Genomic DNA, 19707 nt, shown 5'->3' with positions numbered 1-19707 from the left:
GGAGTAATGAAGTCGCTGTCAATGAGCAGGAGGGAAGGAAAAGCTGGAAGAAAGGAAGAAAAGACAGGCTGCCGATCGTTGGGCAAAAACGTAAAGTCAGGTCAAACCATTAACAATGATCATTGTAACACGTACAAAAGGAAACTTTTCACATTCACGATCAAAACACAGATGTCACAAACATTTACATTCTTGAACATTTGTTTACAGCTTACATAATAATGCTTAATGAGCACTAAAATTGTAAGCAAAATATTTTCCCAAGTTTTTCACACTACAGAGCTGTTGCCTCATTAAAACAAAAGAACTCGATCTATCAATGCAGCTAGACAGACAAATTTAACAACTGGCCTGATAAAAACCTGTTAAGGAAGAAGATATGGGCTTTTCTCTGGTTTCAGAATTTATTTTATGATTTGGATTCCAAATCTGTGTAACAAAACTTGACAACAATCTCCCATTAACCTCTTTTGGTGCAGGTGTCACCCCTGTCCTTCACTCTGTGACTGTCAGGTGCTGTTCCATTTCCCCTGATTTTCTCCCAAGTCGAAAACACCCAAGGCCCTTCTCAGTCTTTCCTCTCCTCTGTGAGGTTTGACACTACTGACTTAAAGGCTATCTGCTCCTTGCAATTCCACCCTCTCTGAGCTTCTTAAATAGTATACCCTCTGAGTTCTCTTCCGTCCTTCCAGAACACTCTTTTTCAGGCTTCTTCTTTTTTCCTTCCCCCATCTTCCCTATAAATATGAACTTTCCCAAAAAGCCTGTCCTCAACCCTCCTCTCTCCACATTCCATGTTGCTACCCTTGGCACTCTCATCCAATTTCAACAGCCAGGTATCTCCATAAATCAGTATTTCCATTGGTATCTCAAACTAAACATGTCCAAAACTAAAATCATTGCTCCGCACTCCCGACATGCAACCAGACCAATCACCACCAGTTACATCCCACGTCTCTTCCAGCTGCAGGTGTTCCGAACAGGCCCCACCAAGGTGAGCCACTTCGGCATGTGAATCATTCCTAACTGAGGCAACTGAGAGCCTGCAGGCTCACAAGAAACTTCTACCTCTCTCTTAAAAATTTAAATTTAGAGCCTTGTCCATAATAAGTTATCCCCAGAATTAACTTTTCATGACTTTTCCACAAGGCAGGGCAAACACCTAATTACTGAACATCTGCTCTCCTTACCATCCTGCAAATGACCTCCCTGGCCCCCATTCTGAAGCCACAGGGTACCTTCCCTCATGCTTAGCTCAGAACGCCTCATTATAACTTTGTCTTTGAACCTCTCGTGTATGTGGGGTTCCCATACATATGTAATTAAATGTGTTTATTTTCTATTGTTGATCTATCTCACACAGATTTAATTATTAGACCAGCTAAAGAGCCTAGAAGGGCAAAGGAAGATTTCTTCTTCTCACACACAATTCATCCCAAAATGCAACCTGAAACAAGTCCCCACTGATAGGGTCTATCCCCAGCCACCCTCATTCCTACAGCAGCAAGAGCTGACTTGACTGACACCCACAGGCTCAGCTGCAACCAGCTACTGGGTGGAACCTGATGAAGCCCAGCAGGCAGCAAAAGCCTCGACTTCATCCTTATCTCCTAAACTACTTAGGGTTCTCAGTCAAACAAAACAGGCTAACCCAGGCTGATTAGCAGAAAAGGAGTTTCTTAAGAGGTTTCTGGGTATCTCACGGAACTGCTGGAAAGATGAAGAACGATGCTCAAAGTTAACTTTCCAGGAGCAATGTTCAAATCATGCCACAAAACAGGACTGATTAGAAAACGGCCACCAGTGCTGCTGCCCCAGAGAACTAAAACCCCACCACGACCACCTCTTCTGGAAGTCCACTGGGCAACCACTGGGAAGCCACTGCCGCCACCAGCAAAAATGGAAGCTGTAAGCAAAGTCTGTTCCCTCGGTTCCCAGGCAAAGTCTTGTGCAAGGTGAGTCTCACTGGTGAAGTCCAAATCATATGCCCCTGATCTGATTACAAAAGAAAGTGCAAATTTGAGTAACGCCTTCTATGTTGGCACGACTGACTCCTATATGTTATTAGCAAGGCTAAACTTACATTAGGAAAATTTTACCAAATACAAAAAGACTATTCCAAAGGTGAGGTTAAATATGAATGCAACTACTACAAACTACTCTTCCTCCTGCCCCTGCCTCCTTGCCTGCAACAGAGCTGTCCAACATCCTGTCAGAATTTGGTGAGCACGCTTCAATGTGCTTGCTGGTCCTGGACATACCCTGTGGTCCAGCTCACTTGACTAGAGTCCAAATTCCCTGCCTGGGTACTGCCCACCCCCTCCCCTTAAGGTCAACACCCCCTGCCCCAGCCACACCTAGGTCCTCCTCCACACAAGGGCACCCACCCAAAACCCACATTAATGTCATCACAGACTTTAAGTGTCAGCAGTAACAAGGCACTCTTGTTGCCGTGTTCCAGACACCACAATGAATCCTCCTGGATACCATAACCAATCAAGAGTAAGTCTGATTTCTGCACACCCTTTGAAGACTAGGACTTGATGGGCAGCTTCCCACATTCTCCTCGCCCCATCCTCCTGGGCTAGCCATTCCCTGTCATCAGCTGGCCACCAAGATCCCAGGGCACATGGCTCACACTCATCCCTCTCCTTCTATCCCCACTGTTACCATTCCAGCCTGAGTTCTCGTCACTTCTTATCTGAATATTGCAACAGTGTCCTAACAAATTCACCGGTGGCAACATTCGCCTGGTTCCGCCTCCACCATCACACACACACACATAGAATTCACGTCAAATATTTAATTCTTTGGAAGGCTGAATGTCTCAGAAAAGTAAGCTGTGTATAAATACAAAAGCATGTGCTCCAAAAGTATATTCCTAGGAGTAAGGAGAACTGGTTCTTCATCATCCTCATCACTTTTATACACGAGTATGAATAGAGGCAGGAAAGAAAACCAGGTCTGGCAAGCAAATAACTAACCTCTTTTCTGACTGACTTGGCAGAACTAAAATATGAAAAATGCTTCCTAAGTTCCTCTTTACAGACTATGAACTGAGGAGGCACACATGAATTATTTAATGAATGAACACGAATATAAAAGCATAGGAAACATAATGCTATTCCATTACTATCTCTAAATTGAGTCCTTATCCAGACTCTAAATTCTTCCATTAACTTTTTAATTTAGCCCTAGACTTCTTTTCTAAAAAACCCTTTTGACTAATAGACACTTTCCCTACTTGAGTTTCCTCCCTAAAATTTCCCCCACGTTATTCTAATGTAAATGTAGCCTTCTGCCTAGTTATTTTCTCCACTCAGTCGTATTATTTTGGCGCTTGTATATGGCCACTTTTAAGCCTTCTTATTAATAAACACCTCCTATTCTCCTTTGTTGGGTGCAGCACTTTCAGCATTTATTTTACACTACAATTTTCCTCAGAGCTGCCTTATAGCAACCTTGTAGCTATAAATATTCACATACTTGCAATGAGGCTACATTCCTGTTAAAGTAATAATTCATAATATCTGTGCTCTAACAGATTAGCAAGGATCTAGACAGCTGCACACATACCTGTCTAAAGAAGGGGAACGCATAGTCGCTTTTCTTCCTTAGCCAGTAAAAAGTGGTTGGGTAAGTTCACGAACTTCATCTTCCTTCTAAAGATTAATCGGTATTGCTTTCATAGTCTTTATCAAGTCGGAGATCTCTTCCTTCTCCTCACTCAACAGGCATGGCCGTTGAGTAATGTTTTTACTATGCCATACCAATTGTCACCTGTGTATTTGTTCACAGCAACTAGAACTGTATATAAGCCACTCATAGCAAGAATCCTGTCCTATAGCACTTCTATTCCACCTCTCCTACATAGAAAGCACTTAGGAAACATCAGTTCACACATTCCATAAACACTGTGTTGGATGCTATACTGGGTGCCAGAAATAATCAAATACCTAACAGTCCAGTAAGCTGACTGGTAATAAATAAGGTAATCAAAGAACTATTGTTACTTAAGATGCAATGCTTTACCAGCTACTACTTTCAGCCAATCAAAATCTGTGGTCACTATATTAGTAACCAACATCTCCACATATGAGATTGTTTTGTAAGTAACTGATAACATACAACTTCCTTTAAATTAGTATTGTTTCACTTCAGTACAGAAGATAAACTAGAGTCTAACAAAAAGAATACTGACAAGTTATCACCAAAACTATTTTAGAAAAATAAACAACTCTATTCGCCCAATTCCCTCTTTAAAACTCTCTTTAAAAAGGTTTCTTTTTATTTAATGTTTTATTTCTCTTACCAATTGTTATAGAACACCTCTCTCCCATTTTTCTCTTTTTAGGCTTTCATTCAATAAACACTTATTAATACCAGGAGAAAACTCCAGAAACAGAACTAAATGAAATGGAGACAAGAAATCTACCAGATACAGAATTCAAAACACTGGTTATAAGGATGCTCAATGAAGTCAGAGGAAGAGTAGATAAACTCAGTGAGAACTTCAACAAGGAGATAATAAACACACAATAAAGGGCAAAGAAATGATAAAAATCAAAAACCAGTCAGAAATGAAGAAAACAATCGAAATGAATGATACACTAGAAGGAATCAATAGATTAGCTGAAGCAGAGTATCAAATCAGCAATTTGGAAGACAATAAAGCAGAAAACACCCAACTGGAACAGCAAACAAAAAAAAAAAAGAATATTTATTAATCCTTTATAATGTGTCAACTAGTATGGTAAGCATTGAAAATTCAAAGATGAAAAAGACTAACCTATTCTTTCAGATCTGCTTCTCAATTGGCATAAAAATATTCATGTTCTTCAAATCAATATCATTTGTTATCTATCTTTTGTGACCATCCTTTCCAGAGAATATGAAAAGTGGCCTCATATTCTCCACTCCGATGTTATTTGGACCCTGAACTGAATTCAAAACACGAAAACCAGCTGGACCTCACCTTTGTCACAGTGTGTCTCCTACAGAACGTCTTCCCAGCCTACAACTTATTTTCTACTTACGTGATCAGAAGCTGCAGGACCCAGATCAAGTAATTTGCATAGTTCACACATCAACATATGTGTAAGTCCCTTAGACATCTTAGAACCTTATGCTGAATTATTTTCTAAATGTTTCCTGTTGTTCGTTTGCCTTCCTGTCCAGAATTTAAGCTTTCGCGATACAGGGACTGCATTAAGTAGATCTCTATCCTTTCAAAGCTCTGACAACATGCTGAATGTATAGAACTTTCTTGAAGAACATTAGAGAGATAGGAAAAAACATAAATACCAAGATATATATAAGGTCTGTCCATAAAGTATCCAGCCACGTACTATGAAAAATACATTTATTGACGATACATGATACAAGAAACATTGTACGTAGGGCAATGACGCCTCAGTCCCCTTCAAAGTAGGCCCTTTGGGACCTCACAGAGTTCTCCCAGTCACCACTGGCTGCCCCATCCTATTTTCCCAAATCTCATCAACCGTCTATAATCTCTTACCTTTCAAAGGTGACTTTAGTTTTGGGAAAAGCCACAAGTTGCGGGGCACTAAACCTGGGCTGTAGGGGGGTTTCTCAGTCATCCAAATAGTTTTCAAGGATGAATGTTCAAACTCAATGCAAAATCTGATGCAGATCCGTTGCTCCAATCACTCAGTCACTTTGAATGCGACAGACCACACAGTACACATGCTCGCTGATCGGTGTCTACGGCCCCCACTGACACGTACAGTGACTGGCACAGTGAAGCGGTCAATGTTCACGCATGTGCATTCCAGTCCACTCTCCTTAGCTGCCAGGTTACATCAACGTCACGCAAGCCAGTCTCATCATATTAACAATAGCTGGACTTTTTCCAGACAGACCTGATAAATAACAGTTCAGATCACATCTACTATAAAGTTTAACAGAAGTCTCAAATATAATGGAAGATTTGACCATTTAATTTAGCTCACATTTGCTTCTATCCACTGAAACATACTTCAATTCAAACTTATTCCCCTCCATTTCTCCTTCTCCTCTATGTTTTTGCTAGTCACCCATGTTCTTAAATTGTATTGTCTATCAAATTTAGCATAAAGACAACATTTTCTACCTATAACTTCACACACTTTGTGAGTTTCACTGCTATTTTCTTTCACTTCTTTCAAATTACTACTTTCGAGTGGCTCATTATCATAGTTGAGGCTGAACAAGGTCTCTCTGTGCTCTAGACACTTTTAAGTAACAGGCAGCAAAAACTCTCATCAATGATATAAGGCATAAAAAGCAAATTTGTAAGTACTGAGATTCACTAAGTTTATAAAGTGTTAGCATATTTTGAAGAAATCAGAAAATGTGACTCACAGTTCTTGTCACTCTAAGCATTTCCCATTAAACTAATGAGACTAAACAAACTGACAGTGACCAGCGGGGAAGGAAAATAGGGATAATGGGGAAAGAAGGGGAAGGGTCATCAAGGAACATATGCAAAGAACCCATAAATAAATAAATAAATAAATAAATAATCAACTACATTAAGAGACTAAACAAATTCTTTCTAAACCAAATGGTCATCTCAATAAATGAATAAATGCTCAAATCATTAGATAAAATTCAACATCCATTCATAACAATCCCTTGCAATAAAAAATAAGCAAACTGAGAACAAACAAAAGCTTCCTTAACCTGATCAAAGGACATCTATGAAAACTCCACAGCTAATATCAAACCTAACAGTGCAAGACTAAATGTGTCCCCCAATCGGTAGTGTCGGGGCGTCCCACTCTAACCACTTCTGTTTGACTCGTGTGAGGAGTGCCAGCCAGTGCAAGAGATGAGAAGAATGAAAGGCACACAGATCAGAAGGAAGGAGTAAAACTTTCTTTATTCATAGAACACATGGGCATCTATGTAGAAAATGCAAAAGAATCTACCAAAAAACTACTAAAATTAGTAAGTGAAGTTAGCAAAACTGCAAGACACAAAGGAAATACTTAAAAATTCTATGTGTATATACTAGCAACAAAAATTCTAACAATGAAAAAAAATTAAGGCTATTCATTAAAGCATCCAAAACATAAAATACTTAGAAATAAATGAAACAAAATATAAAATCCTCTACAATGAAAGCTACAAAACAGTACTGAAATTTTAAAAGACCTCAATAAACTCGATATATTCCATCTTTGTAGATTAAATGACTCAATATGTTAAGACAGCATATTGACCGTCTCCAAATTGATCTACAGATTCAACGCTATCCCAGTCAAAATTCCGGCAGACTTCTCTGTAAAAATCAACCAGCTGATTCCGAAATGTACACGGAAGTACAAAGACCTAGATGAGCCAAAACAATTTCAGAAAAAGATAAAAATTAAAACATGCTACCTGATTTCAAAACTTATTAAAAAGATACGGTAATTATAAGGTGATAGTTGTAAGGACAGACATATGCATCAACAGAACAACAGAAAGCAGAGAAACATACCCGCGCTTACATGAGAAAATCATTTTCAACAATGCGCCAAGGTAATCCAATGGGGAAAGGATCATCTTTTCCACTAGTGGTGCTGAAACAACTTGAAATCAATATGGAAAAAAAGAATAAATATTGGCCTTTACCTTACACCATATCTTAAAATCAATTCAGGATGGATCATAGAGCTAAGAAAGAGCTAAAACTGTAATATAAGAGATATTCTTTGTGCTCTTGGGTTAAGCAAATATTTCTTAGACAGAAAATGAACCATAAAGGAAACTGACAACGTGGAATGAATCAAAACTTAAAACTTTTGCTCTTCAAAAGATATCATTAAAGCAATAAAAGGGCAAGTCCAGCCTGAGAGAGAATATTCAAAACACACACACACACAAACACACATTCGTGTATATGTATGTTTTATGAGTTCTATTACATTCTTTGGATAAGTTGTTACATGGATGGGGGTGTGTGTACGTATATGTATAAACACACACATACACACAAATATATAACTTACCTGAAGAATATACATAGGACTCATAAAACCCAATAACAAGAACACAAACAACCCACATTTTTTAAATTGCGAAAGGATATGAACAGACGCTTTATCAGTGAAAATATACAAAACACAAATAAGGACCGAAAAGACATTCAACGTCATTAGTCATTCAACAGGTGAAAACTAAATGAGACGGCATCATATACACACACGAAAATGGTTAAAATTTAAAACTCTGAGGTCAACCTTAAAAGTTCTCAATATTAAAAAAACTGTTAACTGTGTGGTGCAGGACGTTAACCAGACGTACTCTGGTTATCATTTACAATACATACAGATACTGAATCATTATGTTACACATCTGAAGTTAGTATGTTATATGTCGATTTTATCTCATGTTATTAAAAAAAAACTGCCAATACCAACTTCTGGCAAGGTTGTAGAGTAACTGTAACCCACACGCTACTGCTGGGAATGCAAAAGGGTCTTGCCACTTGCAAAACAGTTTGGAAGTTTCGTATAAAATTAAACATACTTTGCACATACGCACCACACAACCCAGCGGTCCCACAGGTGTCCATCCAAATGTTCACAGCAGCTTCATTCACAGCAGCGCAAAACCAGAAACCATCTAAACGGCCATCAAGTGGGGATTGGATAAATTCCGGTGCATCCATACAATGAAACACTACACAACAATAAAAAACAACAACGAACTACCAATATACGGAATGACATAGATAAATACTGGAAATACCATGCAGATTTTTTTTAAAGACAAGCATGGAGGAATAAATACTATATGATTCAATTTATATGAAATTATAAAACAGATAAAATTTTCATGATAATGAGTGTTCCAGGCTTGGGAAGAGGGAATGAACTGCTAAAAAGCACAAGAGAATTTTGCAGGACGAGGGTGAAGAAAATATTACATCTCTTGATTGTGGTGATGGTCACACAGCCATACACATTTAACTCACCCAACTGTACATTTGAAATTGGTGAATTTCATGTATTAATTTATACCTCAATAAAACTAGTTTAAAATTTCAAACCTGATACTAATAAAAAGCATAGTCCAAATCATTTTATAAAAAAGAGAAACAATATTAAAAAGAAAAAAACTGACCTCATAAACACTAAAAAATAATATGCACATATTTACTAGTCAAAGTATAGTGTGTAATATGTAATTCTAACCTTCACTATACTTAGTCTTCCAAGAATATGCTGCCAATCTTTAACAAGGGACAAAAATCTCTACTCCTACTTCAAACAGTTTCTATTCTGCTCGATGGCCTTTCTTGGATAGTCGTGGGGAAAGTATCTCTGATCCTTAAGATTGTGAAATCAGGACTAAGGGACGCTTAAATGAATTGGGGCCCAGTTGCTGAATTAAAAGCCCTATTGTGAAGCATTTCTTAACAAAATGTCAGTTTCAATGCCTCCCATGCCAAGGGTGGCCATAAAGAGAAACACTAATCATCGTTAAAGCAAACATATTAATAAGAGCAAAGAAGATAACTGACACTGTCCCTTTAGGGGAACACACACGCACCTCTGGGAATAGGAGTTTTAACAAGGTCCAGAGGATGACCTAGAAAAAAGAACAGCCTGCAGTGCATATAAAGGACGGAACAGTGTTTTATTAACAAAGCCCACAGGCCCTGGAGGGTATTATGCCAAGTGAAATAAGTCCAACGGAGGAAGATAAACGCCATATGACTTCACATATGTGGCATCTAAAAACAGTACGTGAAAAAACAAAACTCATACAGAGAACAGATCAGCGGCTGTCAGAGACGAGGGGGCCTGGGGAGGGCACGAGGGGTGAAGGGGGTAAAGAGGTACAAACTTCCAGTTACAGAATAAATAAGTCACGGCGATGTGGTGCACAACACAGTGACTATAGTTAATGATGCTGGATTACATGTTCTTCTACAAAACCACAGTAAAATCTTCTGATCTGTCAATTCGCTCCATACCCTCAGTTTACTTTCTCCAAGTACTTCCCACGCAGCAGTGTCTGCAATGGCACATTCTGTTTACCTCAACCACACTGCAAGCCCTAGTGGGACAAATGTGAACTGCAGAGAAAGAGTGGTCAAGCTGCCCCCTAGGGCAGCTCTTACTATTTATATTTCTCACAAAATATTAACAATAGATTTATTAAGACACTGTTATGATTAATTATATACTTATTTGATACCTATGTTATAATATTTAATATATTATATTATACATAGGAGTAAAAATAGTAGGTTACAGTCGTATGTGAAACACTGTTTATTCTTGTATTATTATTTATTTATTATTGTATTATTTATTTGTATAACTGTAAACCTGCTTTTGCCCACCCCTGTATATTATGTGATAGTACATTATCATATAATATATTAATATATAATGTTATACATATTTATATTTCTTTCAAGGCAATTTCAAAATATAGCTGAGGAAAACTGGAAGACGAATTGTCAGGTCCACACTTTCTAAGCACTTCTATATGCCAAACACTAGACTTCCTATATGCCAAATACTAATGCAACAGAGTTCCAAACTATAATTATAGGAGGCTACAAAGCCCAACAAAATTCCTTAAACTTGTACAATTTTTAGAACAATTGTATGAAACAACCGAACAATTTTTTCTGTATCTCACATTATTTTTATTAAGCTATATTAACATAAGCACATTTTACTCCACTCAAAACTAGTGTTACTTACTAATAAGGTCCTCCCCACCTCACTTTCCCACCTCTTCATGCCTAGCCTTGCTTTATCACTAAGAGAAATTTTAAAAAGACACGAAAAAGAGAAGAAACACACAACTAGAAATATGGCTGAAGAGCTAAGAGAGATCAAGAGAGAAAAGTACGGTTCCAAAGAATATATTAGACTCATACTGAAGGAAGAGAAGTTAGTTTTATTTTATAAAGAGGACAGGTGGTCTGAGTACTGTTTATTCAAAGACACTGCGATCCAAATGAAATAAACTATCTCAGAGAGATATGCATGTTCCTTAGCCAAGATATGGAATCAACCTAAATGTCCACTGACAAATAAATGGATAAAAATATATATGTATAAACACACACACACACACACACATGCACGGGAATATTATTCAGCCTTTAATAAAAAGAGGCGAGTCCTGCCACTTGCAACAACATGGATACACCTTGGGGGTTTCATGCTAAGTGAAAGAAGCCAAACAAATATTGCATGATCGTACATGTGCAGTCTTAAAAACAAAGACCACACTCACAGTATCAGAGATTGGAATGGAGATTACCAAAGACTGAGGGCTGGAGAAAAGGAAAGGTGCAAAGAAACAGAGTAGAATGGCGGTTGCCAAGAGCAGAGAGGGGACACACAGGGAGTCAGTTTTTAACAGGACAGAGTTTCGGTTCTGCAAGATGAAGAGAGCCCTGGAGACGGGCGGCGGCTGCACGACCACATGAAGTGCTCAGTACCACTGCACTGTGCGCTGAGAAACGGTTTAGACAATAAAATCATGTTACATGTACTTTACCACAGTAATGAAATCAGAAAAAATATGGATAAGAGAAGCTAAGACGCAAGACTCTGAGCTGAAAGATCATGGGGTATGTTAGTGATAAGAAGAAAAAGAGTATATGAAACATTAGACACGGGGTGGGCAGGTTGTGGGCTGAGCAGAGAAAGCGGGAATGAGGATACAAAGAGTTTAACTGACACAGAGGGTTTGAGCAGTAAAAACATCTACTGCACCCAAGTGTCTGCAGCCCAGATTAAGCTCGTATTAAAAACATCACAATTTGTCACACACACACACACACACACAAAGACACAAAGACAGTACAAGTCCCTGTTCTAAAACAACAATGAATTAAGGGACCTCAACCAATGGAGCAACCTAACATGACAGAATCATGGAAAAAGGAACTTATTTTTTAAAGTGAAGATACACTTACTGGATAACATATAGCTAAGGGCTACTTTGTCACCTGCCAGGCTCCTAGGCCCCACAAAGTGAATGACAATAATAACTTTTCATTTATTCCAACGTCTTGTGTGCAGACTTCTCCTTCACATGGGTGCACAAACTCAGAGGTCTGTAAGTCATATCAAAGGCTGTTTTTCCACCTCCCCTTGCCACTTTCTCCAGCCATGGTTAGTAACTTGGGACATGACAGCAGGAAGAACCAGAGACAACCCCTTCCCGAGAGCATCCAGGCAGTGACTACCCCCACCCCACCACTCATGAGGGTAATCAATCTGGACTTGGTGGTCCAAGTGATAAAGACAACACCAATCTAATCATTTCAAAACCCTTGCTATAAACAAAACAAAACAAAAGACAGGCTAGTAACTTACCACTCAGCCCCTACTACACACCAGTCTCACATGGATTCAGCACATTCTTGATTTCAGGTTTTTTCTCTCTTAACCCAGTTTCTCTCAAAAATAAATCGCAAGCTCCTTTTCCCCCAAAGCCTCTCCTTTCTTCACCGCTTGCGATCACCAGCTCATTTAGCTGGAGATAAAAGTATGTTCCATTAACTCAGCAGCTATATTGTCACCTCCTAGTACCATCATCTACCACGGAACACAACTCATGCCCACCAGGTACACATTAAGAAAGTCCTCTTCTAATCCATCTGCAGGTAAGTGCATTTCATCTCACCTAAATCCAGAAGAGCTCATCAATCTTGTGGCAAACCTGCAGCTTTGCTCTTCAATCACCTGACCCCCTGCCTGCCTCTACCAAAGTGGCTGAAGAAATAAAATATTCGTCTACACTCTCCCCAACAAAGGCGGTGATGAGGCACAGGTTTCAGCCAAACAAAAAATACAGAGCGCTCTGCTAGGAAAGAGGAATAAGGGATGGAAATTCTGAGAAAGCATTTGCTCCCCTGATGAAGAGGAGCAGAGGCAGGTGATCATCCTAAAGAAGGCAGGAAACGGAAGCCAAGCAGCCAGGCATCCTGCAACCTGGCGGCATAACCAGGAGGGAAGGAACAAGAGGATGTAAGAGACATGGCCTGACGTTGCTGAGCCACTGCAGCACGGGGAGCAAGCCCCTGTCTCAGGCTGGGTCAGAAAAACAACTCCTACTTCAGTTAAATATCTTAAACGACTTGTTTAAGACACTTCTAACTGAGAAAATCCCCAGTTCTACCACGGCTGTGGAGTAAGGGGTGGATTAACACATTTACGCTCATCAACACTGAACCGAAAATGAAAAAGGAATCACATTTGTGCCACTTCCCACAAAGAGGCAGACACCAGCAAAGATCGTGAGCAGAGAAACCATGGATTCAATACACTGGCCTGGAATTCTGGCTCAGCCACTAGTACTGCGATCTTAGATAAGCTTCCTTACCTTTTGAAGCCTCACTTTCCTCATCTGCAAAACTCATGTTACTAACCACCTCATCATGTTACAGACAGGAGCAAACTGGCAATGCACATTTAACTTTAATAGCGGCTGGCTTGCAGCGAGTGCTGACTAGAAACCTGCTTCCACCACTACGACCACAGACACCGTCAGCCAGCCGGCCAGTTCTTCAGCTACACCGGCCGAGTCAGAGCTTCTTGACCTGAGAATGATGCGGCGCCACATGAAACTGAAAGGGAGAATACAAGTTCAAATTTAGTGGGGGGGTGTGTGTGGGGGTGTGCACACCTGCACACCACCTCAGGCCTAACCCACAGTATGCAATTGATATCTATTTACTGAAGGGAAATTCCTGGGCCAAAGTGTTAAGAAATGAGAGGAGAAACACAAAACATTGCAGTCATCATCAAGGTAAAAAAGTAATTTCTATAACTTTCAATACGTCATCTTTTTCAGCCATCCTCAAAAAGTAGAGATGATTTCCTTCTTAATATTTGAAACAAAACTGAAAAGTAGTCCAAAGGATTAATGAAAATGTACTTAAAGATTTAAGCTACTTGGGAGGAAAAACCATAAATGCAAATTGTTATTCTATCTACCTCTTAGGGATTATAACTGCCGTGACAAAATCCAAAGCTATGAGTTTGTTTTTTCCTCAAAGATTAAGCATTATTTCATCTTCTCTCCATTATTTCAGCTTTAATAATCATTGCCATAACTGTGGAATTTTTGACGGCATGGTTATAGAGGATAACGCTCTGGTTACCAATCTTGCTTGCTGTTCTTCTGTTTTCAAATTTATAAGCACGAAATCTATCTTCGGGATCTTCTTCCAGCTTCGGTTCTCTGTTTTCTAGATCATTACCCCATTCGCACTTCCACTTAGTAAGCTCACTGACACTGTCCACTTAACTGTTCTACAACTCAACACATGTAATTTGTACATGGACAAAATCATAGTTTCACAAAGGTCAACTGTAATATTCTTAAGACCAGAGCTTAAGCGCTTTCCATATTACTAAAGTCTCATAACTCTATGATAGGGTTCTGATTAAAAATGCAGGCATGAAAACACAAATTCACCTACTGTCGTGGTTGTAAGTATACCCTAAAACAATAAATTATAAAAGGAAAAAGAATTTTTAAACAAAGAGCAAGAGCCTCGTAAGACATTCACTTCTAACCTTAGTGCCTTTTTAAATTTTCAGGGGAAATCAAACCTGTACATTCACTTATTCTCAATTCTACCATTCCTTGATTATTTCTAGTATCAACTATTATTGCAATCAATTCTGGGACAATTTTCATTTGCTACTTTTATTTTTGTTCCGAACTTACACATCACCCTCCCAGACCGATACAGATGCCACTTTCTGCATCAGTCCAGTTTTAGCACGTGTGCTGCCTGCTTGAGTTCACGGGGTTCTCTCTGTGTCACTGGATAAAGACATAAAGTCTTAACAAGAGTTTTATTTCTGAGACACAAGATTTTGCAATGCATGTAAATCAGAAGATGGATTCTGCATTCCCTGACAAGTTCCTCAAATATGTATGTGCAATTAAACAGACAAGCAGTGAAATTTGAAGGTACAGAACTCGCCTGCCTGAATGGAGCAGGCAGGAAGAGAAACGTCAGGTCTTATTATCAGCCAAGGGTGTGGACGAGGAAGAAACGCAGAGGGAACTTAGTACAAATGAAGAAAAATCACAGTGGTCCCATTCTCCGTCCCTCACCTCTCCATCCCTCACTGCCACCCCCCAAAATGGCAAGATCAAGGGATTATTCACACGGAAGACAGAGCCCTGCAAACCCAGCTCAGAGCTCATATTTGCTTTTATCCTCACCCAAGGGCCTGTTTTCCCCTTGCTTTTAGAGACAGAAGAAGAGAGGAAGGCAGAGAAACATCGATGAGAGCATCAGTTGGTCGCCTAGCACACACGCTGGAACACAGGAATTCAACGTGCCCAGACCAGGGATAGTAGGGACTGGGGATCAAACCCACAACCTAGGTATGTGCCCTGACAGGGAATAAAACCTGCAACCTTGTGGGGAGGGGTTGCCACTCCAACCAACTGAGCGACACGGCCAGGGCAGAGCGCACGTCTTTGAAGCTCTATGATCCCCAGACTAAGTTCGTCACTCTCTTTTCTCTGCCCCCTCTGCATCCAGTACACACTTCTCTCTTACTGGCCTCACTGTGTGACGCAGCTTCCATCTCTCCCTCCTACTGGCCCTCACACATTCGGAGTGCCCCGAATGCTTAACCAGACACCGGTGTCCCAGTGTTTTTGCCTGGTGCGTAGTGAATACACAAAATAGTCACTAAATTGAACCTGAATACACATCCTTTTCTAAATGACCATCAGCTATAAAGGAAGGCTGTAAGTGATTACACCAAACACTTCTTTTTAATATTCACTCTTTCTCTGGCATATAATTACTAAGTATTGTAGGTGAAAGAGCAGACATGAGTGACTCAATATTGGATGTGGAAAATCCTATGAGACAAAGTTGGTTTAAGTCATACAAAATTTTACTTTGATTTAAAGTCCTCTGTGCTGTGTGTGTGCGTCTTGTCCTTACTCTTTTTCTCATTAATGATAAATCAGAAAACTTTCAGAAAACAAACTCTAAGGTATATATATATATAATCATTACTGTTCACTGTCCAATCACTGTTAAAAATTACACTCTCAACACAATCAATCCTACATTATCCGCACCCCTGGATCCCCTTGTGCGAAATTTTTTAATTGGAAAACTAACAAGTGATGCATTTTTCTTTGTCGTGATTGAATAAATTTTTGCTGTATGAGAGTAGAACTGTCAAAGAGTTGAATTTACAAGAGCCAAAAAAATTTTTTTTTCAGCATTCAGGTGTTTCTTAGCAACTGAACCTGCTGATATTTTCTCATCACAAGTAATGGGAATAAAAATCAATGTTTCCGTGCACTCTGGTGTCAAGGAAAGCAGTGCAGCTCAGAGAAAACAATTATAAATAATGTGTAAAAACACTAAGTGCTTCTAGTCAGTCTAGGCTGAGACTTCCGAAACAGGCAATCATAATTCTTCAACACAGTAAACGATCTGAGGAACGGGTGTGTTTATACTGGAGCGTGGGTGAATCTTATCGTTTCTGTGGTGCGGCCAGGGGTGCAGGGGACACAAAAGCGACCATAAAAATTGTAACCTAAGAACTACTCTGGAGAATCAGTCCAACCATGAAGAATCAGGCTGCTATTTTCAAAGTACGCGTAGCTAGAGTTTCAACCTGGTTTATGCGGCATCATACATTTCTAAACAAAGTATCAAACACACATCTCACATACCCCAGAGAAAAACTGTCGAAGAGTAGTAATTCGAACTACTGCAGCTAACTGTAGTAATTGTTCAGAAGTGTTTTGAGACCATCAACATCTGCGATTGAGATTTCAGAAAGATTCTGCATCTACAGCACTTCACACACATTAGCAGGTCCCTCACTCCTTTATAAACAGTACACTGAAGTGCACCCCCATTTAACTTCAGTTTTCTCAACAAATACGGAGAACACAGACCTGCCACTCTCACAAGGAAATTCACCGGATTCTGAGCACCTCTCTTCACAAAGCACTGTGCTAGCATCAGAGATAACGAAGTTGGATACGGCACAACCCTACCCTGGAGAACTTTACCTTGAACATGAAATGGAAACACCACTACAGGGAGGGTGAATCAGAGAAAAGGAGTAGAGGGGTCAAGGTATTTGGGCCTGGGGAGAGGGAACAAACTACTGTAGTAAAAAGGGCACTAAACCCGAGGAGCTATGCAAGCCCCAGGTCCTTCACTAAGTAGCTGTGTGAGTTTTGGTAAGCCTTCAGCCCATCTGGGGCTGCACTTTCAAGAGCAAATGAAGACGCCTGGCTGGCAAGTTTTACTGAGAACCCTTCATAAAAGAAGGCTAATAAACACTACCATACATAACAGGACAAACAAGCACGTCCACTGAAATACAAACCTAGAGTCTGAATTCTAGTTGCCAAGAAAGAAGACAAGTAACACACAAATGATACCCAACTCTAAGATCCTTCCCTGTAAAAATTCTCTAGGTGCTAATGTTTGCTAGCAACTGGAAAGCAAAGAACTTGAGATAAGTTAGTCATTAAAATTCTTGCCACCGATACTTTCCATAAACACAAAATGCAGAACTGTACTGAGCACTAAAGAAAGAAATAAAAGGAAAAATCAAAACCTCTTAAAATATACTTCTCATGAACTAGCCCCTTCAAATGAACATCTAAAAAATATATAGAATTACAGAATTTTTAAAGCACTTTCATATATAGTATTGATTTTTTTCAATGAATGAAACTTGTTCTTATCAAAAAACTAGAATATTTCACTAAAATAAGATAATAACTTTTATTCAATCCTATTCCGTGATTGGTGGCAAAAGCCTCACATTCTAAAATAAAACATATAAGGAGAAAGATGCCAAGACTCACATATCATCATCTGCTTGTTTGTGGTACCCAACTCACTGCGTCCACCTGATCCCCATGTCCAACCCTGAAATATTCAATTTGGTATTTGGTCCTCTTTTTTTATTCCTTACTCCTTAGAAATTGCATCTACTAGTTTGGCTTCAATTTGCAGAACCATGTAGTGACTCCAAAATCTATCTCTTAATCTCTAAGCACTCTTCTGAGTCTCAACCCAAGTTTACCAGGATGCCCGACTAATCCAATAAGCTCAACAGGCCAGATACCAAAACCATCTTCTCCCCCAACCAGCACTCACACCCCTATTGCTGAAACGCACCTCCAAGGGCCCATGCTTTCCAGCACCCAACCATTTAGCTCTACTGCTCTCTGCAAACTGTTCATTTCCCTATCGCCAAACCATTTTATGTTTTTTAAAACATAAACCACTTTAATGAAGTAAAATTTTATATATATGTCCAATGTTGGACAAATAATAAGGATGCAGTTTGATGAATTTTCACAGTAGATGGATCCATGTAACCTCCAAAGAAATTAAAAAAGCTGAATATTGACATTTAGAGTAGTATCTATAATTTGGCTACAATCAATATACATTGTGTGACACTGGGGTCAAGATAATGTGTAAAGTCCTGTAGCCAGCACTACAGGCATGGCATGAAATACTTCTGATACAGCAGGCAGTCAGAGACGCACATGAGCAGAGTAGGAATGATAAGCCAGGGACAGAAGGTCACCAGGGCGAAGGGCCCAGGTGCCTAGCAATGGGCAAGCTGCATGGTGGGACTTCACCTCCAGGTGGCCTTTCCTCCCCTGGCTTATCACTGGTCATAGGGATTAGACCCCCTTAAAGGAGGAACAAGGGGGCTCGTGTATCTCCTCAGGGCCGTGGTCTCCACTGACTGGTCGGCACCAGGGCAGGGGGTCATTAGCCCTCATAGCCGGTCCTGATGTCAGCCGTGGCGTCACTCGCCCAGCCCTGCTGATCATCCAGGACTGGAGCTGAAACACAACAGAGGTCTAGACGTTTTCTCCAGTTTGACCGAAACTGTCTCTGTGGTCAACAGACCCAAGGCTTTGTTCCTAAGATTGTTTGATTCAGGGGGTCAGAACCTCCTTGTCTTGAGAGCTTAATGCTTAAGGGAGTGGTTGTGTAAGGGTTTACATGGGAGTCAAATCATTAGAGGTTAGCCAAATCATTTAAAGTGAACGTCAACTCTACCCCTCGAAATTCCCTGAACTCAGGTGACACAACTCTCAGAACACACCCCCTTTCTCCCTAGTCGCTGAGTCCTTCTGTACACGTTAGCTCTCCCTACTGGACAAGAGGGTTCTTGAGGGTCAGAATCCTGTCTCACAAACTTCCCGTTTCCCACAGGCACTGAGCAGCAAACCTGACATACGTCCAAGAAATGTTTGTTGAATGGACAACAAATTATCAACTGTACATTATAAAGCGCTTAACAAGACAATACCTCACAAGCAGAGAAATGATCAAGCTTAGCTTAGCATCCTCAGTCAACAAACATCTCAAAGTAGAAACAAGCATGTACGGTTCTCCCCCAAAATGAATGATTTCTTCCTGTTAGGTTCATGCTTTCAAATGCAATGTTTTGTTACAGACTGGTATGATGGCAAAATAAACAAGCTGGAGCCTGGTAGCAAAGGTGGGAAGGAGACGTGGTATCCACAATTTGCATAGTGATGGATTAGCTGTAGCACTGACTGGTTCATTGCAACCACTTCAAAATAACGTTTTAAAATCAGGAAGCAATATTAGAAAAGGCATATCAATCAATCTAGACCCAAAGAAAATCAACTAGACACAAATAAAGCAAATAAAATTCCTATATG

At 39.9% G+C, this 19707-nt stretch overlaps 1 protein-coding gene across 2 annotated transcripts in view; it reads right to left on the bottom strand.

Moving 5' to 3' along the window:
• Window positions 1-19707, bottom strand: part of PRIM2 (DNA primase subunit 2) — a 274577-nt gene that overhangs the window by 196183 nt on the left and 58687 nt on the right. The window lies entirely within an intron of this gene.

This window comes from Desmodus rotundus, chromosome 11 (assembly GCF_022682495.2).
Source record: "Desmodus rotundus isolate HL8 chromosome 11, HLdesRot8A.1, whole genome shotgun sequence".
Classification (NCBI taxonomy): Eukaryota; Metazoa; Chordata; class Mammalia; order Chiroptera; family Phyllostomidae; genus Desmodus; species Desmodus rotundus.
Note: the sequence above shows the minus strand (reverse complement) of the source record. Positions and strands in the feature narration are given on the sequence as shown.